This window comes from Anas platyrhynchos, chromosome 1, assembly GCF_047663525.1.
Source record: "Anas platyrhynchos isolate ZD024472 breed Pekin duck chromosome 1, IASCAAS_PekinDuck_T2T, whole genome shotgun sequence".
Lineage (NCBI taxonomy): Eukaryota > Metazoa > Chordata > Aves > Anseriformes > Anatidae > Anas > Anas platyrhynchos.
The window spans coordinates 77,263,930-77,286,470 of record NC_092587.1 but is presented as its reverse complement, the minus strand read 5'-3'; the positions used below and the strand labels follow the sequence as shown (position 1 = coordinate 77,286,470).

General features: G+C 41.7%; 1 protein-coding gene across 9 annotated transcripts in view; it reads left to right on the top strand.

Annotated features, from left to right (window-relative positions):
• SOX5 (SRY-box transcription factor 5) overlaps window positions 1–22,541 on the top strand; it is a 645,179-nt gene that overhangs the window by 155,078 nt on the left and 467,560 nt on the right. For all 9 annotated transcript variants that reach the window (XM_072042398.1, XM_072042388.1, XM_072042411.1 and 6 more), the window contains one exon: window positions 1,978–2,064. The gene's annotated coding sequence lies outside the window, so the exon portion shown is untranslated. The remainder of the gene's footprint in view (window positions 1–1,977; window positions 2,065–22,541) is intronic.

Sequence of the window (22,541 nt, the reverse complement as noted above, 5' to 3'; positions counted from 1 at the left end):
GAAGGGATACGGGTCTGGTCTTCCCATGATGTGTCATAATTGTCCCGGGATCTGATCCTAGGTAGGAATGGGTGGACTGAGGCTTGTTCCTTCTTCAGCTCTGGACATGTGTCAGTTGTATTAATAATGTGTTAGGGTAGGAAAATGAAGGACAAATTTTATGTTGTGCTAATTAGTTGATGAACATTTAATAAGATAACCAACCTGATGGAAGATTTAAGCAATTTATATTTTCTGGTTCTCTGGGATGTGGTTATCCAGGTAGTCTGGTAGGTCCTGCAGATCATTCCTTTTTAAGGAAATTTTGCTGGCTTTCCCTCACTGAAGACTGACTGTTTTCCCCCTTCTTTGACATGATTTACAGGAAAAGCCCATAGAGGTATTCATCTTGCTAAGAGCAAAATTTCATGTTTGAGTAAACTTCTGTGTAAAATATAGAGAACACATTTCTGCTTGCTCATTTGACTGCTGAAAAGCAAAGTAGGAAATGGAGGTTTGTCCTAACAAGGCTTGCCTGCATGCAGAGCTCAGTATTGAACCAAGAATGGCTGTCTTTTGAAACCTCACCCACCAAGCTGCTTTTGGTGCCTCTTGTTTTCCCTGGATGCTGTCAGAGCCGTAGGGCTGGCAAAATAGTTGCATCCAGTTAAACCAGTAGAGAAAGTGATTGGTTTTATGTGTTGAGGTTACTTACTGCAGAATTTGGTTGTGGGTTTTGGGGTGTGTTCTGTGTTGATGAATGAATATAAATGCTTGTTTTCTACTCCAAATGAACTATTTTGGTTAGACTAGATTGATATTAATCAAAAAGCATAATGCAGCTTAGGGATGCAAAACCTGTCCACCACTGGCCACCTGAGATGGTGTGGGCTTTGGCTTGCATGAACTTGACACATCAGGGTCTCAAGGATGATCACAGACTCATGCAACTTTTTTCACGTGATCCAGTTAAATAATGGTAGTATGAATATTTTATGTGTCCAAACCACTGCTCTGATGTACACATGGGAATCATGTAAAGCCTGTTTTCCCTATTTTACAACTAGGTAAACTGAGGCACAGTATTGGGAAGCCTATGGCTAGGCAGGGCCACGTGGGTCAACCAGCCCTGCTGCACTCCTTCATGCAACTATGTCATGGGACTCTGCTCACATGTGCCTCAAAACATCTCCCTCCTCTGCAGTAGGTCTGTGTCCTCTCTCCCCTTCAACAATTTGGGAATAAAACAGCAGCAGCCCCAACTACAGCAAGAGCCTGGGGTGCATCACACTCGTGAACCATGCAGGATGGGGTGGGGTTTGGGAAGTCACGCTGTCCAGCTTTAGTTGTTGAAGTTTAGGGCTTGCTGTCTCAGTGGGGGGAGATGCCTCCCCAAAACTCAGGTGCCACTTGGAGACTCTGGAGGCAGGGGTCTAAGTCACAGGGCAAGTGCATGATAACCTCTAGTCACAGGGTAACAGCTGAAAGCAGAGCCAGATGCAGAAGGCTGCTTGCTCCCGGTCCCGTCCTTGCACCACTAACCATGCTAAGCAGTCTAACCACACAAGCACGTTGTACTGGTAGATACTGTTGTACTGTGATAGAAGAAACAGAATCGATGAGGGTAGGTTAGCTGTTTAAACACTCAAGAGAAACAGGAGTATGCAGTACTATCTTTCTTCTGGTTTGAGCTTCATATTGATTTATCATGATAAGAGGTGCCACTTTAGTTCTAATAATGTCTATTTTTCTTTTCTTTTCTTTTTTTTTTTTTTTCTTTTGCTATTACATATTTCTATGGCAGCTTTTACATGTGATATATTTTGGGTCACACATTAATTTACACCAGCCTCTGTTCTGCAAAAAAGAGTTCATGAACTAAACGAAAAGCGACGGGGAGGGGGATGTCTAGCAGAGCCCAGGGTTTTGTTTCATGTTTTGGATGCATTTTCTTTTTAAAATAAAATTGTTGATATGCATTTGCTTTTATTTTTCCAGCCGTCCTCTTGCTGATGACCGGGTTCCTGTTTGATCCTGTTTACAAGCTTCCAAAGATTGAAAATAACCCCAACTCCTCTGCATTGGGTAGGAAAACAAAACCATATAAAGACACACTGCAATTACTCTGGAGGGCTAGCAATATGGAAGAGTGTGGTGTGAAGGAAGAGCTTGTGGAGAAAAAGGAGAAGGTTACTAGGTTACCACAAAAGACATTAGTGTACACAATTTTTCTCACCCACTCTTTTGGGCTGGGGAGGAGGGGGAGGAGTGGGCAGATCAGCAAGTAAAAAAGGATATTCTTCAGGATGTGTATTTCCCATGTAGATGTTTTAAGCTTATCTGTACTGTGTTACTCATTCAAGCAGTTTTGCAGTTCTATTTCAATGTATTCAAAACCTCCCAAGATATAATTTTGAAAGATTGGCCAGGGGAAGGGAGGTGTTTTTTGTTTGTTTGTTTTCTTTAGAAATTTACTGGCAAGATAAAGAATTTTTCCCTGAATTATTATAAATTTATAGATACACATGCAATATTTTATTAGTATTGATGTGTAAGTAGACATATCCTAAGTAATAAATTTTTACAAGCACTTTATAAAATGAAATACTTTACAGTTAAGGAGAGTGGGTGGAGGGAGAGCAATTCAGTTAAATGTTGTTTTGGGCCTGACAGGAGACTCAGCTATAGGTAATTCCACAGTTAGTGCATCGCGTTGATCCCATAGTAGTCCATGCTTAACCTGGCTGCCATGAATAATAAATATTTGCAGAATTACGGATTCAAAGATAAGTACCTTCTTCAGGTGTTTTTGTTTTGATTGCTATTGTTCTTTATCTTCCTATTGTGAACTTCGGGAAGAGTGGAACATGTCAAATGCTTCCGAGTGCCAGGAGATTACCCTGAGGTTAGGTTTTACCTAGCTTGACCAGGTTCCTCTCAGTCATGAATTCTGATATAATTTGAGCCTTTCCAGAAGGGAAGTGGAAAACACTACCACATCAGACATATACAAATATGCAGACAAATTCAGCCACAGTGACAGATAGCACTTATGTCTGGTCTTCATGGGTGGAGGTAAAAGAAAAGGTATGGAGGGCGGCAGGTAGCCATGACCAGTTTCACTGAGAGCTTAGGGCCAACTCTCAAGACGAAACCCTGGGCCAGCTTCTGGATTTCATTATGATTTTGTCCCCATGCAGGCAATTATTCCATGGTTCTTGTCAGGAGAAGACTTCTAATCAAGTCTGAATGCAGGGTTATGAGATTAACTGATAATATATTGATGTAAATCAGCTTTTTCTGCTTTGTAGTGATGCTTCAGACACATATCAGATGACAGTCTAAGTCAAGGTATTTTAAAGTGATTGATTTAGATACAAAAAGTTTTATGATTCACTTTTCTCTTTTCTAACTGTCAGAAGTCAGCTGTGACGTTCTTGTATTTCTTCCTCTTCTAAATAAGCTTATCAAAGAAGAAATCACTAATTTACCAACCAGTGCTTAGTAATCAAGGAAGTGAAACTTCTACTTTAGAGAAAGATGAAATTCTTTGCTGAGTTGCTGAATGATTTTAAATAATATAAGCTTTCCATGTTGTACTGGGCAACTGACTTTTTTTTAAGGCTTTCATTCTGAGAGGGGTCACCAGCCTTTGAGGATGAGCCACTTTGTTGACAAATCTGTCCTGTAAACTGAATGGCATTAATTAGAACTTGATGCTGTAGATTCTTACTTTTTAATGTGGGTGGTGGTATCAACAAAAAAATTATAATGAATTTGATTGAAGATGATTTTAAAAGGTCTGCCACCTGTAGATGAAAATGTGCATTACTACACATGATAATTATCAAGACTGAAGGCCATGACATGATCTGTTGACCTCTTGAAATCAAAACACTTACTGTAAAGAAAAAAGGGCACAGATTTCTCTGGCTATGTTAATATAGGATGTCTGTATATTCAACTATATCAGTACACTGTCATATATCTAGGGTAAAAGATAATTTGGATTATCTGTTAGACCCAAGTTTTCTGCCTTCTGCTCTGCAGTCTTGTAAATCTCTCACTAATTTTGTATGTTTTGAGATTTTTTATTATTATTTTTTTAATCTAATGAAATTGCTAAAAATATTCAGGTGTCTGAGACAGCAGCAAAATGTCTCTAAGCCACCCTACAAAAATAAATGAGTTTTGTGTGTGCAGGATGAAAAAGAATGTGTACAGAAACAGATTTAAGCTTCAGGCTTTCTACAGGGGCATTTGCAGTAAGGGATGGAAGAAATAACCCAGCAACTATCATTGTAAAAATTATGAAAAGCATTTTGATGGTCTTTTTTAAAGTCAGTTCTCTAAACGGGGGCCAAAGCAAAAGCCTGAAAGGCAACTCGTAGCTTGCTGTTAACAACCTAAGCCCATCGCTGCTATTTGCAGTTGAGAATGAGTGCTTCTGCATGCAGTAATGGTGAGAAAAACTAAAGGGAAATAAAGGATGCGAATGAAAGATTTTCTGTTTTCGTATGAGTACTTGGAACACCAAGCAAGCAAGGAAGCAGCAATTTTAGCTAAGCTTAATGTAATAGAAGACCATTGCACCCAAACTGTCTCAGCAGAACTTCCTGCATAATTAGATTGTAAATCTTCTCAACTGAGGAAGTTTTGCCCAGGGTCAGATTGTCTAAGTAATAATCCATTCTACATAAATTAGAAGATTTGAACTGCTGGGATACCTTATTACATTAGTTTGCTTTTTTTTTTATTATTATTATTATTATTCCTAATATAACTAAGGAGAACAAAAGCAACAATTCTTTTTCTTTTCTCTTTTTAATTATGTTACATCTCTTTAACTTTCGACTACCTCAGAAGGCCTTTCCTGTAGGTTTTTGGATTTTTCCTGAGCAATGATGAAGTTGCTGCCTAGGCAAATTAATACATTTTTAATATACTTTAGAAAGTGATAGCACAGAATCCTTTGGCTGCCGGATTCTGTGATATCACTTCCTCAGTGAAGCATTTAGTAAGAGATTCTGCTGCTCTTTACTTGTGCTGCAGTTTCTGTGATACTGAAGTTTTTACCTCACACTATGACTCCTTTGTTCTGCAAAGAATAGAATTGCCATCTTTGGGGTAAGAATTAATGGACGTTAATTTACTAACAGCTAGTTTACAGCAAACAAGCTCCTAAGTTTTTAATTCAATTATTTTCTTTGAGAAAAGGAAGATTGTGGGTACTGGACTTGTATATGCAACTATAAGTAAAAGTGACAGGGGCTAAATCCTGAGGTTGTTATGCAGGCAAAAATTGCCATTGGGATTTCGGTATTTGACCTGCACAAAGAAAACAGTGTTTAGTGTAACACCAATTAATGTGTAGGGACTTGTGCTTGTTTTTTTGTTCTACGCCTGACTTTCACTACAAAACGGAAGACTAGCCAGCTTTTCAGGACAGCATATGCTTATTTTTGCAGGAAAAAATAATTTACTGTAGATCTAGAAGGTTTTTTAATCATATTTAAAGCCGTATATAAGAAGCAGGCATATTGCAGCTTTTGGTCTAGACTCTCATGGTGTGTGTGTATACTCCACCATTGCTAAAAACTAGGGAGAGGGGATGTAGAGGGACTTGTTGGAAGTGCTCACGATGCTGTGAGGTTCAGGCTGCTGGGGCTATTTTGGGCTTGTGCCAACTCCACAGTCCCTGTTAGGTGCATGCACAAGATCTAGACTCACACAATGATAGTAACTGGTAGCAGGATTGCAAAGTCAGCTTGATCCAGGTTTATGGTGATTTTTTTTTTGTCAGATGTTCAAGTGTTGAGGCAGTTGAGAGATGAAGTAAAAGCTGTATGACAAAAAGGTTGGCTTCTGTTCTTAATGATGTTTTTAAATATCCATCTCTTGGTACTGAAAATTCATGTGTAACATTATGGTAATTTTTTTGGAAAGAGAAAAAGGAAACTGTCTGGAGTGGGGGAGGTAAGAATTCTCTATTTCCCATTTACTTCCTGTGTTCAAGGATAGAAAGTCAGAAATTGAATGGATAATTCTTGGATTTGAAAATACATTAATATTTTTCCTGGTCCTTGTTCTGTCTGCCCTGCTGACCACAGAGTCACCGGTCAGTTTACTCTGCAGTGCACTGGCAGCTGAAGGCAAAGCCTAAATTTTGATGGGGACAGCAACCACTCTCAAAGGTCCTGGAAACAAAGATACTTCCAGTCTCAAGGATGTGTGGTCACTCTTCTCTCAACTGCTGTGCAAGGAACTGATTTCAGCATGCTTTTTTTATTCTTATCTGTCACTGTGAGACCCTAATGGCTGTGGAAAAGGACTACCACTGTAAAAGACACAAGGCAAAGAAATTGAGGATCTTTAAAAGGCCTTTGAAACTGGTATTTCAGGAAAACACCAAAACAATTCAGGTGCCCTTGGAAAATGTAAGAGTAATGGAAATCAGGAGATAAGTGGAAGTCAAAAATAATGTTTTAAAATCCAGACTTGCTCTCATTACTGTCATTATAATCCTTATAAAATTACAATATATGCTTAAATTGTTCATTTTTATTATTATTATTTATTTAACAGCAAGTAGCAGTGTCTTTTTTCAGGAACTCCAGAAATAAAGAAAAGTCAGAAATCAGACCTCCAGACTACTTTTGAGGCAGAAATAATCCAACCATTATTTCTGGTGTAAAAGGTTTGTGAATAGCATCATTTGCCTAGAAGCTGTTTTCCAACCTAATAACTCCCAGAATAATGACCTAAAACTGTTTCCAAGAGGATTAAGGCCCATATAACTATTAGGAAGTATAAGTTTTTGAAAAAGCTTATTTCTGATTGGCTGAGAGATGAGTTCTGATTTAGGCTAAAGCTGCTAGCTTAGGAGAATCAGTTTCAATCTCTCTGAAGTCAAAAGTGTTGTAGTAATCCTCTGGAGAAGGATTGTCAGAGGGTTTTATATATAAATATATATATAAGTAGATGTATATATAGATGTTACTTATGGCTATAGTGACCTCAAAGATGGTCACTTAGCTGTGTTTTTAACCCATTTAAGAGGATGTTTTAATATTTGGCTTTAACTTGACTTGGAAAAAAAAAAAAGCATTCAAAATGGGCTGAGAACACAGCTGGACACTTAGCATGTTGGTTAATCATCATCTGAACACTCTTCATTGCAGAGACTGGAACAGAAATTAAATCTCTGCTGGTATTGCTGTGTCTATTTTCTTAAGGTTGCACACACTTATGTACCTTACTCTTGTTAATTGCTTTTTTAGTTAGTGTGACCCGGAGAGAGGAGAAAAGGTGGGCTCAGAATGACTTGGGAATATCTGCAGCACAGAGGTCAGGCATTAACAGTTAGAAGAATGGATAGATTTGCAATTGAATCCATTTGGTGAAAGTGCAACTCAGGGAGCAGCTCTTCAAATCTGCAAAGCTTCCCAACCATGCATCAAAATGCTGGTGACAGAAGTTGGCGGCAGAAAGCACGTGAATTCACACTGACATGGATGTTAACCACCTCTTGTTCCTCACCTTTTTGAAATAATCGGAGCTAATGCTGTAGCTTCTGGCAGAATCCCCAGACTGTTTCAGCAGATCTCACTGAAGACCTGAAATCACCAGCAAGTTCAGCCAGCTTTCTCCTAGGGTGCCTTCACTGACCACAGTCAGGATTGCTTTATATATGTCCCATGTATCCCAAGACCACAGTCATGTAAGGTGAGAATAAACATCTGGCATTAGCAAAGCAAAACAAAATTGTTTTAGTTACATAAGGAACTGCTATCACCAGTCATTTGGGAATTTATAATAATATACTCACATTGTATTAAATCTGGCCTTTGGGTAAGTTTGGCCTTGTGTGCAATGTAAAGGTGATTTAGCAGACCTTTTTACCAATAACGTAACAGTAAAATATGGCTGTCAACTGAGTATTTATTAAAAAAAAAAAAAAAAGGTTTTGAGGGACACTGAAATTATCATTTAAAATGCAGAAGGGATTTAATCAGTGTTGGTACTTAGCATACAGCTGAACTGGGCCCTGTTCAGAAAAACTCTGATAATTTTTGCATTGGTTGATCATAACCACAATAGAGAAAGGCAAAGAAGTGTTTGCTGATCAGATCTATGGCCAAATTCTTATTTCTGATGCAGGATGCACAGTGCCAAAAATCTGATGCATATGCTTATGAAAGGTTTTTCTGGTTCTATATGCACTATAAATATATTCCACATGGCTTTATACAAAGCTCTCTGTTATTTCAGTAAATCAGAAGCTACTAAGCCAAATCCAAAGAAGGTGAAGCTCTGAATAAAATCCTTTAATATCTTATGATTTTGAAACTCTCATTTAGAACATGTTTGCTTCATTAATTTGTGGCTTTGGTCTCAGTTGGGTAAGCATTGAAAAGACGAGCAAAATTTAATGGCAAAATCTTTTCATAAAGTTGTCTTGTAGTTAGGCTAGCAGACAAGGAGAAGTTTCCTGTTTGTTTTCAGTATTCTTGGTTTCAGTTTTAAACCAGGCATATATAGTTTTTGTTAAAATAAATTGTTTAAGGAATACTGTTGCTGAAGATGTTTTCTGATGTGATCAAGTTTGGCAAAACAGCTTGTCTAGCATGAATACAAGTCTTTTCTGGGTTTTCACAGGAAAAATCTGTGCTCCCTCCATTCCCAGCTGTGGGTCTAAGAGCATGATTCATGATTACAGTTTTCTCTCCCTAAGGCTGCAGACAGGTCTGTCCAGTGGCCTTGTAGCTCCTCAGAATCTCTCCAGGCAGCACTGCAATGAAATCTGGCTGTCGTCTAGCTGTTTTACCTTTTTGATGTAAGAACTTTGAATTCCACCATTTGAATTTAGAAATACTAGAAAAGAGTGGAAGTGGATTAGCTTCAGAGGAATAGAGCTTGGTAAACCTAAGCAGTAAACTAAGAGCAGAACTGCAGAGTGACTTCCCCACTGCAACAGGTTGTTCTTGGTCTCTTCAGGTTGCTCTTGTTCTCTCTTTTTTTTTTTTTTTTTTTTTTCCTAGCAGCAGCTGGATGTTTCTAACATAAAGTGCAGCATAGTTGTCAAGCTTGGTGATACAAATGCGATATCATCCCATTCAGTTGCTCCATCCCTTGCACGTAGTCAGACTTGTGGTGTCTTACTGTATTTTTTCCACATACACAAGCTTATATTCTTTATAGCATTGCAAATCTGAGATAGTAAACAGTCTACTCCATGCCCTGCATCATCTTGCGCAGTAACTAAATAAATGCCAAGGGTAAGTCAGGTTGTGGTCGCAGCTTTTAGCAGTGTAACCACAGCGGTGATTTCTGGGTTTGAGAAGATTTTAGGACAGCCATATTGCACAGGGGTGTCAGGCAAGGGGGCAGTAACAGTGAAGCTTGGGCTCTCCAGTCTCACACCAAGGTTTCGGCAGGAGCAGGTGGAACAAGTGTTCTGCATCTTTCTGCTCAGGTAAAAGGGAGAAAAAACAAACAAACAAGAATACTGACATCCAGCAGATGCTCCTCAGTGAACCTCCATAAACTTGGTAGAAGGTGAAACACGTAGATGATTTTATAAGCGGCCCGATGCTTTGTGTGCCTTCCTTCTCACAGGTGGGTGCACGAGCTGAGGGTAACACCCTAACAACTGGGGGGTGCCATGTCCCTGCCTGGCTGCAGCACTTCAGGTGGGGTGCCCCAGATGGCAGCACCCGAAGGTGCTGGCTGCTCCTGGGGCATCAGCTGCAGCCTTCAGAAGGGGGAGAAAGACGGGACTCCAGCAACACGAAGTTGTGAGTCAGGAGAGCTGACGGCTTCCCATTTCTGCACCTTTGAAAGGGTTAAAGCTGAGGTGCTCTATTGTATTAATGATGGTTGTCTCTTCGCAGAGCCCATTGGGCTCTTTCAGGGGCCTCTCAAAACAATGAGTGCAGTGAGGCTGTTCTGTCTAATTACTCCAAGACAGGGATGCTAAAGAGGAATTAATGACAGTTGACAAGTGCAATTAATAATTATAGCAAAGCCGGGAGTCATGCAGCAGGCAGATGACAATAACAGGGTAACTGTACATGACAGCTTTCATCCGTTCCCTCCCAGCCCCCCCTCCACCCTTCTTCTTTCTTTTACCCGTTAATGTGAGCTGCTGTGTGCAGCCGGCCCGCTCCACGCGCTGGCAAGGAAAGAGAAGGCGCTGAGATCTGGTCACTTAGGTTTGGACAATTTCTCACCTCCCCCGCAGTCCCTCCCTCTTAAAATAAATAATAAAAATATATTTAAAAAAAAAATTACCAACAGTAAGTACCAACTTAGCGGCACAGGCTTCTGTTAGCTTTCATGGTCAGGTGTTGACAAGACTACTTAAAATTCATGTTGGGAGATTGGAAGGAGAAGGGGACAGGGAAAGGCAGCAGCAAGCTGGAGTTGAAGTGGGATTTCCATATCAAAGGCCAGGCCTTTGGCTCTGAATGGTAATTAAAGTACCCAGATTTCATCTCCTTGGTCAGCTCATGAAAAGGAAAAAAAAATTAGAGAGAGGATTTTTTCACTCCCTTTAGACTACAGTACAGCAAGCAGTAAATTAAATGAAAGTTGAGCTAAAAGGTGCCTAACGCTTCAATCTCTTGCATCTAATAGAATCTATGATGTTTTTAAAGCATTTATTCAGTTCACATCTTCATCTTGCTGTGATTATAAAGGATATCATGTCTGCTTACATTTATTGGGCACACATCTTGGCCTTCCCAGGGTTGTAAAAGGATTTCACTTTGCATTATGTTGCCGTTGTGCTATGGCCTTTCAGTTAATAATAATAAAAAAAAAAGAAGGTTGGCAGGGAGGGAGAAAGAAAAACAGCACATTTCTGTGTAATTCCTAGCTGGTCATTGTAAGAACCACCAACACTGAGAACCAAATACATGCAAATTTAATGAGGCATGGGGAACCTAGTAATGAGATACAACAGCCTCTCACCTTGAGGTTGCTGGTTCAAACCTAGACCATAGCATTATTGAAAGCAGCCACAAACCAGCAGTCACATGGCAGTAAGTGTGCAATGTTTTGTCACCTTGGTCCATTTCCCAGTGGCTACGCAGTGATGAAATGAAAGCCCGACTTATATTTGCTGGTGGTCTGTCTTCAGGGAGGAGGATTGCATGAGCTCTGGATTTCCTGCCCTTTGCCTGGATCGTGTTCAAGTCAGAGTTTGGCAGTGACATGGGGCATCTAATCCTCACCTCCTCCTTGGTTCTTCTAGTTTCAGGTCTCTCAGAGATGCACCAAGGTCTCTGGATCTATTGGTTTTGCCTTTTGCAGGCAGCGTGTGAACACCCAAAGCCTGAGAGTTTCATGAATGTCGCTGGTGTCCTGATTGGCCCTTCAGATTCTCTTCGGGTCTGGGCTTGCCAAGCAGTCTCCTGACACCTTGGACTCCTGCCTCTTACTGCACCTCAGTAAGCCCATGGTTGCACTCTCTTTGACCCAGAGGGAAAAAGCAGTTTAGCTCTTTTCACTTTTACTTTGTAGCTACATGAAACTGAGAGAATCCTTAAGTTTCAGAGCTGTGTGTGTACAACTACAGGTGACCAGCCTGGGGGCTAAGTCAGAGTCTGCTGCAACTCACTGGAAATACATCTGGCCCTGATGGATGCTGGATCAGTTTCCTGAATTGAAACCCTGAAGTCTAGATGTTTTGGCACATTTTTCTAAAGTTATATCGCCTATACAGTAAATGTGTGCCTTCTGATGTGACCATTTTGGTATGGCTCATTATAGATGTGGTCAGTGCTGGTAGTATTCTGTTTGTATTAGCATAGCTGCTGTGGTGGAAGGTATGAAAAGAGCTCTCTGAAACAAAACATGGAACGGTTAAGATCAAAATGTGAAAAGGGGGGGTAGGGGGGGGAGATTACTGTGGCTGTAACAAATAACAAGAACTTAAAAATGAGCCAGACTAAACGCTCACTGAACACAAAACCACCCTGAACTCCATAGGTTTTCAAATCTAGACTTGTTTTCTAAATACTGAGGCTGTTTTCCTTCCTCTTCTCCTCTTTTGCTTCCTCTCTTCCTCTTTTCCTTTTCTTCCTCTCTAAGGCACTCTCTCCTTTTTTCCCCCTCAGCTCAAGTGCATCATTTTCTGCTATTGTGTTTAAAAAACTCTGCTGCAGGGGCTCTGAAATGAATAAAAATGTAATCCTCAATGTGCCCATTGTGCACTCTCATTTGTTTTTGCTGTATTGATTTATCAGCGGAGGGAAATTACTCCCTGGAAGAGAGGATGCCAGTCAGAATGACATTTATTTCATAGTACAAGGAGGCTCTCCAGCGTGTTTCCATGTAACCCAGATATTGGAGCTGTAAAAGGGCTTGTAACAAGGTTTAGTGCTATGATTAGATCGTGTGGAGCACCTTGCTTTCATAACAACAGGCACTTGGCTGGAGCCAAGGCCTCAGGTTATGGTCAACTTTTTTGTCTTTTTTTCTTTATTTTTTTTAATTCCTTTCTCCCTAACGCAGAGTACTTGGCTTGTACCCCCAAATACTTCTCTGTTCATAACTCAACCATGTGAACTTGAGAAATCTCATTTGGTATTTATAAAGGGTCTTGAGCTTTCATGTCACTGAGCTAAGAGGAGAAAAAAGATAAAGTATTTACTTATTAATCTTTTTATCTTTGTGCTTCCTTGCATTTCTGGTGAAATAACCCTATGATTTTAATTCACCAAAGCAAATCTTTTCGTCCAGTGATTGTAAGCTACAGTTGCTCAAGGCTAACAATTACCTGTAAAAATGAAGCATATTCTTTACCCCAAACTGCAATAGTTATACATTTTGCAAATAAAGATACGATTTGAGAGGCTGAATCCTGGCCGTGGGTTTGTGTGTGTCTGTTGTTGCTGGCTAGCTTGTGGTGAGGGCTTTGCTGTACTCAACTTGCATCCAGTGTCCATCAAACTTGGCAGTCCCTTTGCAACAGTATCCAGCATTGGGTGGTTCAAAGGGAGATCCCCAAACCCCAGAACAGGTCTTTCCCCATAGGACTGCTCTTTAGCAAATGGTTCATTCTTGGCGGCATTTTACTTACCTTTGGAGATTTTCTGTTAGGAGATGTTCTTAAAAGTCTTGACATGTATATGACTATTTAAGAACCTGGGCTTGGAAATAACCTTCTGTATTGTCAAACTCTCCCTCCTAGCATGGGTATTGATGGCATATAACCTTCATTAATTTCCTCTAATTTATTGTCATCAATATGAAGTTGTTGCCAATTTCTGCCTGTCTTTTTAGCCCAGGTCATGAGCTCCAGTGGCATCGTGCAGCAGGGTGAAATGTGCCCTGTAAGCTGGGGACTGCTCCTGCCCTGATTTGTGATGCTGGCAGGGAGCCTACCACTCCTGGCTAGTGCAGAAGCGCTTGGAAATAGGCAGTATGGGGTGCGGGAAGTTGTGTCTGTAGTGAAGATTGCTTGACACTTTCCATCCTAAAACTCTTTTGAGCTGTTTATGTCTTTGCCAAATGATTACAGCTTTGGCTGATATTTTCCATTTTGGGTGTTTGCCTCAGACATTTAAAAAAAAATTAAAAGAAATTTTCAGCCAAAATGGCTCAGCTGTTCCAAAGCTGAGAGAAAAATAAGTTGTTTTGCTTTTTATTAAGAGTATTCTTCCCACTGGCTTGATGGGAAGCCCAGCTCCCAAGTCGGAAGGCTATGAAATGCTAACTCTTATGCATCTAGTAATTTACTGTAACTGGGGCTAACTAACCTGTGAAGTCCTTTGCTGGCCTGCGAACCAGGTGGGTGGCTCACATGTCTCTGTTCTTGCTTTTCTCTTTGGGGTGGTGGCTGGGCAGTAACAGTTAGGGTGAGCTTAGCTAGAACAAGTAGCCAATCTGTCTACATTGCTTTTTCCTGCTCTATATAGAGGATAATGCTGTTGCCTCAATCTTATCCAGCTGAGCTGTAACTCAGGCTGTGTTTGAGCCACAGAGAGCTGAGGATCTCTGCTAGCTGAGCTTGACCTGAACTGAACTGCTGCTTTCTAGTCTAGATGAGATGTGTTATTTTCCTCCTAAAGTTCAGGTCAGACATACAGAGAGAGTAAAAGGGAGAGAGTAATAGTGGACTGGGGAAGAGAAATAAGATTGAATAAGTGCTTGGCAGAAGCAGAGGACAGTGCTGCTGCTTTTGGTGTAGCTGGGAGCATGCATACAAATACATCCGATGGAACTTGTCACAGCAACAAGAGCCTGACTCTTCTCTGCAGGTGACGGGCACCTGATATTTGCCTGAGATATCCCTTTCTGTGGGCAGGCACTGACCCTTTCAGGAGAGAAGAAATTAAAGATTTCCTTCTTCTGCCTCACTGTGGTAGTGAAAGACTAGTGAGAAGAAACAGTATGCATCTGAGGAGTAAGGAATGGAGTCTGTGAATATGTGGACCTGAGGAAAGGAGGTCTCAGCATACCACAGACTGCGAAAGATGAAAGGTGGGTTGGAGTACCAGAAGATCATCTCAGTAGTTACACTGGCCTGCATTACTGAAATTTGATATTGTTTATGGGTTATCTGGTTCAGCAATACATTAGGCAGTGGGAAGGTTGATTATTTTTTTTCTTTGTTTGTTTTCTGCATACCCAACCAGCTATATTTGGAATGAAATACAGATACTGGTAACAAATGGATAAAGGAAAAACTAAGTTGAAATGGTGTTGTTGTTTAAAAATAAAAGCTTCAGTACCATACAGTCTAAAGCTATTTAAGCATATGGAAATGTATGTAAAATCAATATACTACTATGTCATTTTTTGCGTCAGAATCAGTGTGTGTCTGTGCTGACAAAATGGCATGCATTACCTTTCCCCATCTGTTCAAAGCACATTTAGTAGTGCTTTGAAAAGCTTTTGCAAGTCATGACATAAATACACAACTGGATAGTGCAGGATGGATAGAGCAGCAATTTAGTGAAACCTTCTTTAAAGAAAAATTATTTTAATCCTTCTCAGGCAAGAAATTAATTTTCAACAATAAAAAAATAGGTTTTAATTTAAGTGTAGCAGCATTTACCAGCCATATCTATGTTAAACATTTCTCCTTACCACTGTATCATAAAATAGCTTCCAACATGGATAAAATCCAAAATCAATTAGTTCAGTTTAAGTTTTTTGAAATTTCATTGTTAGTTTTTAAAGAACATCTTCCAGATTGTCTCTGAACTTTGCATGAAAATTAATTTAGTTAGAAGTTTCTTACCGCTTGCATATTCCAACCTAGAGGAGCTGAAGATTTACAGAGAACATCGGTAAAAATAGTATCATTAATTCCCACACAGTAGTACCTGAGTAGTTCTTCAGATGTCACTATTTGTAATTATTGACACTTTATTGGCTTTTTAGCAGAGCTGCTTGTGGTGTCATGCCTAACAAAACCACACCACTCTCCCTTACCCGATGTCCATCCACGTGATTTTAATGATGACTTTACATTTATATAAAAACTTTTTTATATAAAGTAACACACAAATGAAAATATCTTTTAATAGATGTGAAGAAGGCTTAGAGAGGTCGCTTACTATCTATACCCTATCCTAACATACAGGACTCTTTTTACGTGCCCCAGATTGCCATTTCTAGGGCAGAGTAGTCCCAGTCTTCTAGGCAACCTGCAGGAGTGCACAATTTCAAGCTGCTTATCTGTGGTTTCTTTCTTGTCTGTGTAACCAGAGTATAATTCCTTCCATCAACTCCATAGTTTCTAGCAACACTGCTGGTAAGACTTGATGCACAACAGCTTGTAGTGTGTGCTTGTCATGACCATGTATGTAATCAGAAGGAGCTACAGAAGTGAATGTCTGAAAATGAAAGCAGGTCAGAGAGTTTAAAGTGACCTTTGTTCTGTTTAATGTACTGCAAGTCTGCCAAAGCTTATTGGAGCAAAAACTCAAGTACCAGATAAATGCTTGTGGAATAACCATCCTGTCTGTGTAACATTTTGGCACCTGGTGAAGGACCAGAAGAAAATAATAGAAATAAGAACAAGAATTTTGGAAAGTTTCTCTTTAAAATCCCAGTGTGGTTTGAGAACCTCCAAATTATTAACAGATTCTGGGGCCAAAGGGAATCAGAAGAGTGTGCATCTAATCTGATTCCTCCTATGGCAGCGGTCTTAAAACAGAACTCCCTATTTTCTGCATAAAAACTACTGAAATAAGTTTTATACAGGCACAATTTGGTAGTAGCTAATGTAACTTATGTTGTTATTCTTTGCTTACTATAATGTTATCTTTGGAAAGCATTTGGAGCAAGAGCCAAAAGCAATGGAAAGACCTGCCTTTTGAAGCAGAGTTGGAAAATCTCGCACTGTGATGTTTGTTCATCTCTTCACCATTGCTGAATTTTGCTTTCACTTGCAAGTGTGAACCAGCAGATTAGACACTTCCAAGGGCTCATTCACTGTGAGGTTTTGCAGGTGATTTCAGTTTAATGCAACCAGATAATTGTAGCCGTGGGGCTTGGCTAGGTTATAAAGCTGCTAATCCAGACAATATTATCCGATCACATGTTGTGCTTATATGAGAGACCTCTGCCTTTAATAGTCTCTCCCCATGCTTGTAAGTGTTTTGTTTTGTGTGGTTGTTGTTTTTTGTTGGTGATGGTGTTGTGTCGTGGTTTTTTTTTGGGGGGTGGTGGTGGTGGTTTTTTTTTAGTTTCAGCAGCCCTATAAAAATGAGACACAGGCTAAATTAAGCTCTGGAACAAGTCACTGAAGGTATGCAGTGCCTGATTATCTGTACTCCATACATGTAATCCACATACAGTGTGTATCAGGTAGTTCATGATGCTAATGAGTACATTCACCTCCAGGTTTACTACAAGGTGGTAGGCATTGACATCTCTGAAAAGTATATGTTTCATATCATAGAATCATAGAATGGCCTGGGTTGAAAAGGACCTTAAAGATCATCTAGTTTCAAACCCCCTTCTCTGGGCAGGGTTGCCAGACACTAGAGCAGTCTGCCCAGAGCTGCATCCAGCCTGGCCTTGAATGCCTCCAGGGACGGGGCATCCACAACTTCTCTGGACAACCTGTTCCAGTGCCTCACAACCCTTAGAGTGAAAAAAAATCTCCTAATTTCTAACCTAAATCTCCCCTGTTTTAGCTTAAAACCATTCCCCCTTGTCCTGTCACTATCAACACATATAAACGGGTGTTCCCCCTCTTGTTTATATACTCCCTTCAAGTACTGGAAGGCCGCAATGACGTCTCCCTGGAGCCTTCTCTTCTCCAAACTAAACAAGCCCAGTTCCTCAACCTTTCTGCATAAGAGAGGTGCTCCAGCCCTCTGATCGCAGTGGCCCTCCTCTGGACCCATTCCAAGAGCTCCACATCCTTCTTGTGCTGGGGGCCACAGGCCTGCACACAGTACTCCAGGTGGGGTCTCACAAGAGCAGAGCAGAGGGGGACAATCACGTCCCTCTCCCTGCTGGCCACCTGTTTTTTAATGCAGCCTAGGACATAGTTGGCCTTCCAGGCTGCAAGCATGCACTGCTGGCTCACATCCAGCTTCTCGTCCATCAGAACTCCCAAGTTCTTCTCTGCAGGGCTGCTCTGAAGTTTTTCTTCACCCAGTCTATATAAATACTTGGGATTGCCCCAGCCCAAGTGCAACACCTTGCACTTGGCCTTGCTGAACCTCATTAGGTTCTTATGGAACCACTTCTCCAGCCTGTCCTCTGGATGGCATCCCTTCCCTCTACTGTATCAACTGCACCTCTCAGCTTGGTGTCATCTGCAAACTTGCTGAGGGTACACTCGATTCCGTTGTCTATGTCATCGATAAAGATGTTGAAGAGCACAGGTCCCAAGACTGATCCCTGAAGGACACCATTTGTGGTCAACAGTTCTATGTCTGGGTGGAGACCAGTCACAACCCTTTGGCTGCAACCAGCCAACCAATTCTTTATCCACCTAACAGTCCATCCTTCAAATCCATACCTCTCCAATTTAGAGAGAAGAATGTGGTGAGGGACCATATCAAATGCTTTGCTCAAGTCCAGGTAGATGATACCTCACCTCGAGTACTGTGTGCAGTTCTGGGCACCACAGTATAAAAAGGACATGAAACTGTTGGAGAGTGTCCAGAGGAGGGCTACGAAGATGGTGAAAGGCCTGGAGGGGAAGACGTACGAGGAACGGCTGAGGGCACTGGGCCTGTTCAGCCTGGAGAAGAGGAGGCTGAGGGGAGACCTCATCGCAGTCTACAACTTCCTCGTAAGGGGGTGTTGAGAGGCAGGAGACCTTTTCTCCATTAACACTAGCGACAGGACCTGCAGGAACGGGGTTAAGCTGAAGCAGGGGAAGTTTAGGCTTGATGTCAGGAGGAAGTTCTTCACAGAGAGAGTGGTTGCACACTGGAACAGGCTCCCCAGGGAAGTGGTCACTGCACCGAGCCTGACTGAATTTAAGAAGAGATTGGACTGTGCGCTTAGTCACATGGTCTGAACTTTTGGGTAGACCTGTGCGGTGTCAAGAGTTGGACTTGATGATCCTTAAGGGTCCCTTCCAACTCAGGATATTCTATGATTCTATGATTCTATACCCATTGCCCTTCCTTTGTCCACCGATGCCGTCACTCCATCATAGAAGGCTACCAGATTGGTTAGGCAAGATCTGCCTTTGGGGAAGCCGTGCTGGCTGTCTTGGATCACCTCTTTATCTCGTGCATGCCTTAACATGTCTTCCAGGAGGATCTTCTCCATGATCTTCCCAGGCACAGAGGTGAGACTCACCGGCCTGTAGTTCCCCAGGTCTTCCTTTCTCCCTTTCTTAAAAATGGGAGTAATGTTTCCCTCTTTACAGTCACCGGGGACTTCACCCAACAGCCATGATTTTTCAAATATGATGGCAAGTGGCTTGGCAACCACATCAGCCATCTCTCTCTGCACCCTGGGATGCATACCATCTGGCCCCACGGACTTACTATACACATCCAGTTTCCTGAGGCTTGTTCCCCTGTCACAGTGAGAAGGAATCTTCTCCTCTCACTCTCTCCTCGAGGTTCAGGGTCCTGACAGACATAGGAAACTTGACCACCAGTGAAGACTGAGGCAAAGCACTTACTGAGTACCTCAGCTTTTTCCATATCTGAGGAAGCCAGTTCTCCCGTCTCATATATCAGAGGGGGAACACTCTCCTTGGCCTGTCTTCTCCTGCCTATGTATCTCTAGAACCCCTTCTTGTTATTCTTCACATCCCTTGCCAAGTTCAGCTCCATCTGTGCCTTGGCTTTCCTAATCCGTCTCTACACATCCGGACGACACCCCTGTATTCTGCCCAGGCTACACAACCCTGCTTCCACTTCCTGTACATTTCCCTCTTTTCCCTCAGTTTAAGCTTCAGGTCCTTTCTCAGCCATGCTGGTTGCCCACCTCCTCTGCTCAATTTCTTCTGCTGGAGGATGGAGAGCTCTTGTGCTCTCAGAAGAGTGTCCTTAAAGAGCTGCCAGCTCTGTTCCACTGCTATGCCCTTAAGGACGGTTTCCCAGGGGATCCCAGCCAGTAATTCCTTGAACAGACAGAAGTTTGCTCTCCTGAAGTTCAGGGTCCTGACTCTGTTTTTTGCCAGACCCACATTCCTCAAGATCATGAACTCCACCAGAGCATGGTCGCTATAGCCCAGGCAGCCTCCAATCTTAACCTCTCTAATGCTCTCTGCCATATTGGTGAGCATCAGGTCTAGTAAGGCTTCACCTCAGGTCGGTCCATCTATTACATGGACCAGGAAGTTTTCCTCAATAGACTCCAGGAATCTCCTGGATTGCCTAGAACCCGCCATGCCGCTACCCCAGCAGATATCCAAGTGGTTGAAATCCCCCACATCAGGACAAGAGCTTGTGAGTGCAATAGTTGTTGCAGCTGAAGGAAGAAGGCGTCATCAACAGACTTCCCCTGATCAGGTGACCTGTATCAGACCCCAACCACTAGATGTCCTTTACCATACTGATCCTTGATTTTCACCCACAAACTCTCAACCCGGTCATGGCTGTTTCTCAGGTGCGGCTCTTCACAATCTATCTACTTCCTAACATAGAGGGCAACTCCTCCTCCCCTCCTTCCTTGCTTATCCCTTCTGAACCGTTTGTAGCCATCAACGGCCACATTCCAGTCATGGGAACCATCCCACCATGTTTCTGTGATGGCAACTACATCTTAGTTCCCTACTGGTGGCCTTCAGCTCCTCCTGTTTGTTACCCATACTGCATGCACTAGTGTAAATGCACCTCAACTGGGCCACCTTTTGGGAGGGAGAAGCCCTAATACACTCTAGACCATACTCAGGTGTTTCCATAGTTGCCAGCCTCTCACCAACTCTTGTGTCCTTCCTGCAAAATGTTATGTCATCCTCATCCCTCACCAAGACACAAGACTGCGAGGTCTTGCTAGCACATTCCTCACCCACAAGAACTGGCATGTTATATTCAGGCTCCTTTATTGTGTCCCCAGTTCCACCCCTAGTCCCCTTCATACCTAGTTTAGAGCTCAATGAACCCTGCCAACTCCCATCCTAAAACCTTTTATTAAAAATAAAAATTAAAAAATAATGAAAAAAAGAAACACCACCAACAAAACCACAGACCTGTAACAGCCAACCTGCCGACCAGAGCTGCTCCTCTTGCTTGAGCCTGCTCTGGTGCGTTTGACTGTGTACTGAGCAGACTTACCTTACCTTCAGCCCAATCTGGTGTCAGTTGTTGTTCTGCCTTCTGCTTCCAGAACAGATTGGAGCAGAGAGTGCCTGTTTAAAAATGCACTGAATCAGGATTTTGTTGTCTCGTAAAATGATGGCAGCAGAGTTAGTCTGGAGTAGTAGAAGTCAAGTTACTCAAATTTGTTGGAGTACTTCTAGGCTTGAGCCAAGTTCAAGGAAGGAAAGGAGGTGTAAAACTATTGGCACTGTGCAGTGCTACAGTCTTTGGCTATCTGTTCTGGCATTTTTTTAGGGGAGAAGAGAGACCCAGCAGTACCCCCATCAAATTTCTGCTAAATATATTTCTTTTAAAATGTACTTAATGTATAGCAATTGTAATTAGCTCTTTAGTGTTCACTGACTTGGTCTTTGACTCTGAGTTTGCAAAGACTTAAGTCTGTTAATGCATTTCAATTGTTCCTCCAGCATGGCTATTGACACGCGCAGAGTTGCATGCTTGTTGAAATGTAAGATGCGAGCTTAACAAATAACACGGATTTTACACTGGGGAATACTTATGTCAAATATGTAATTAAAAATCTTCAGGATGGGCAAATTTCTGAGCATGTGCAGTATCCTCTTTGTGAACCTCGAGATCTCAGCTGGTTTTGGTGAAAAACACAGAAAGCAATTAGCTTGCATCTTAGAGGCTAATAATAACTGAACCTTTTGGCAGATTTTGTGATGGGATGATTTCCTCTCAGTGATACAAGCTAAATGAATTAATAAAACTTTTTTTTTTTTTTAATCACTTATTCTAAAACAGCCCTTTAGTTGTCAGAGGTGTATAAAAGGAAAGAATTTGAAACCTGGATTGTATTATGTTGCACTGTAGACCTTTTTGTAAGGATCAGTCTCTCTTTGGAGAGACTTGTGTGTTCTTGTGTATTCTACTTGAGAGTTCAACAGATCTCGTAAACGGAGTTTCCTTTATTTGCTCTTTATATAAAATTTGAAGAGATTTCTTCCATTTCAAAAGTAAAGGTCCAGACAGTTCTGCCTGGATAAACAATGTGAGTGAGATTTGGTTCTAAGGCAGGCAGTGGGAGATGACAGTAGGTGCCCTTGAAATTGGTGATGTCTGTTTTCCCCAAAACAACAACAACAAAAAAGGCAATGGTTGTAAGCAAGTTTACCGCTGACTGTGATCTAAGCATGTTTCAGCTCTGCTCCCCATGCTGTTGTGCAAACCCATTCAGTCCCTGCAATCGCTCAGTCTTTGTGGCCTCTCTGAGCATCACCAGAGAGTCAGCAAGGCAACCGGGATGGAGAAAATGGTGTCTGCAATGCACAAAAAATGTCTCAGTCACCTGCATGGGCAAATCCAGTATTTTTAAACAAGACAAATGCTCATTTTGAAAATGTACACAGTGGAACTTGGGTTGTTAAGAGGAATACAGACATCCCTTTACTACTCATCTGGAGCTGAGGTTTGGTCCTCTGCTTCAGCACTGGCTTTCTGGCTGACCAAAACCACAAGTCATGTTTCTCCATGTGTGTGTTTGGCTTTAAAAAATTAAAAGGAGAGCTGTGAAGATAGGTTTGTTCTGTGGCAGTGATGGGGCCCAAGAAACAAGTGGTATGGTTGCCCCTGTGGGGTCAGGTGGGTGTCTGAACCCCATCGGTAGAGGATGGTGTAATGACATGCAAGTTGTGCCACCGTTGTTCTCCAAATAGTGAGCAGCTGTCCGTGGGGCAAGAAGCAAGAGTTGCTGGAAGAGAGAAGAGGGAAAGAGCAAAGAGATGTAGTCCTAGGTATTTTAGTTAAATTTAGTTGATGATTGATATGTAACAACATCAGAGACTGGAGTCCATG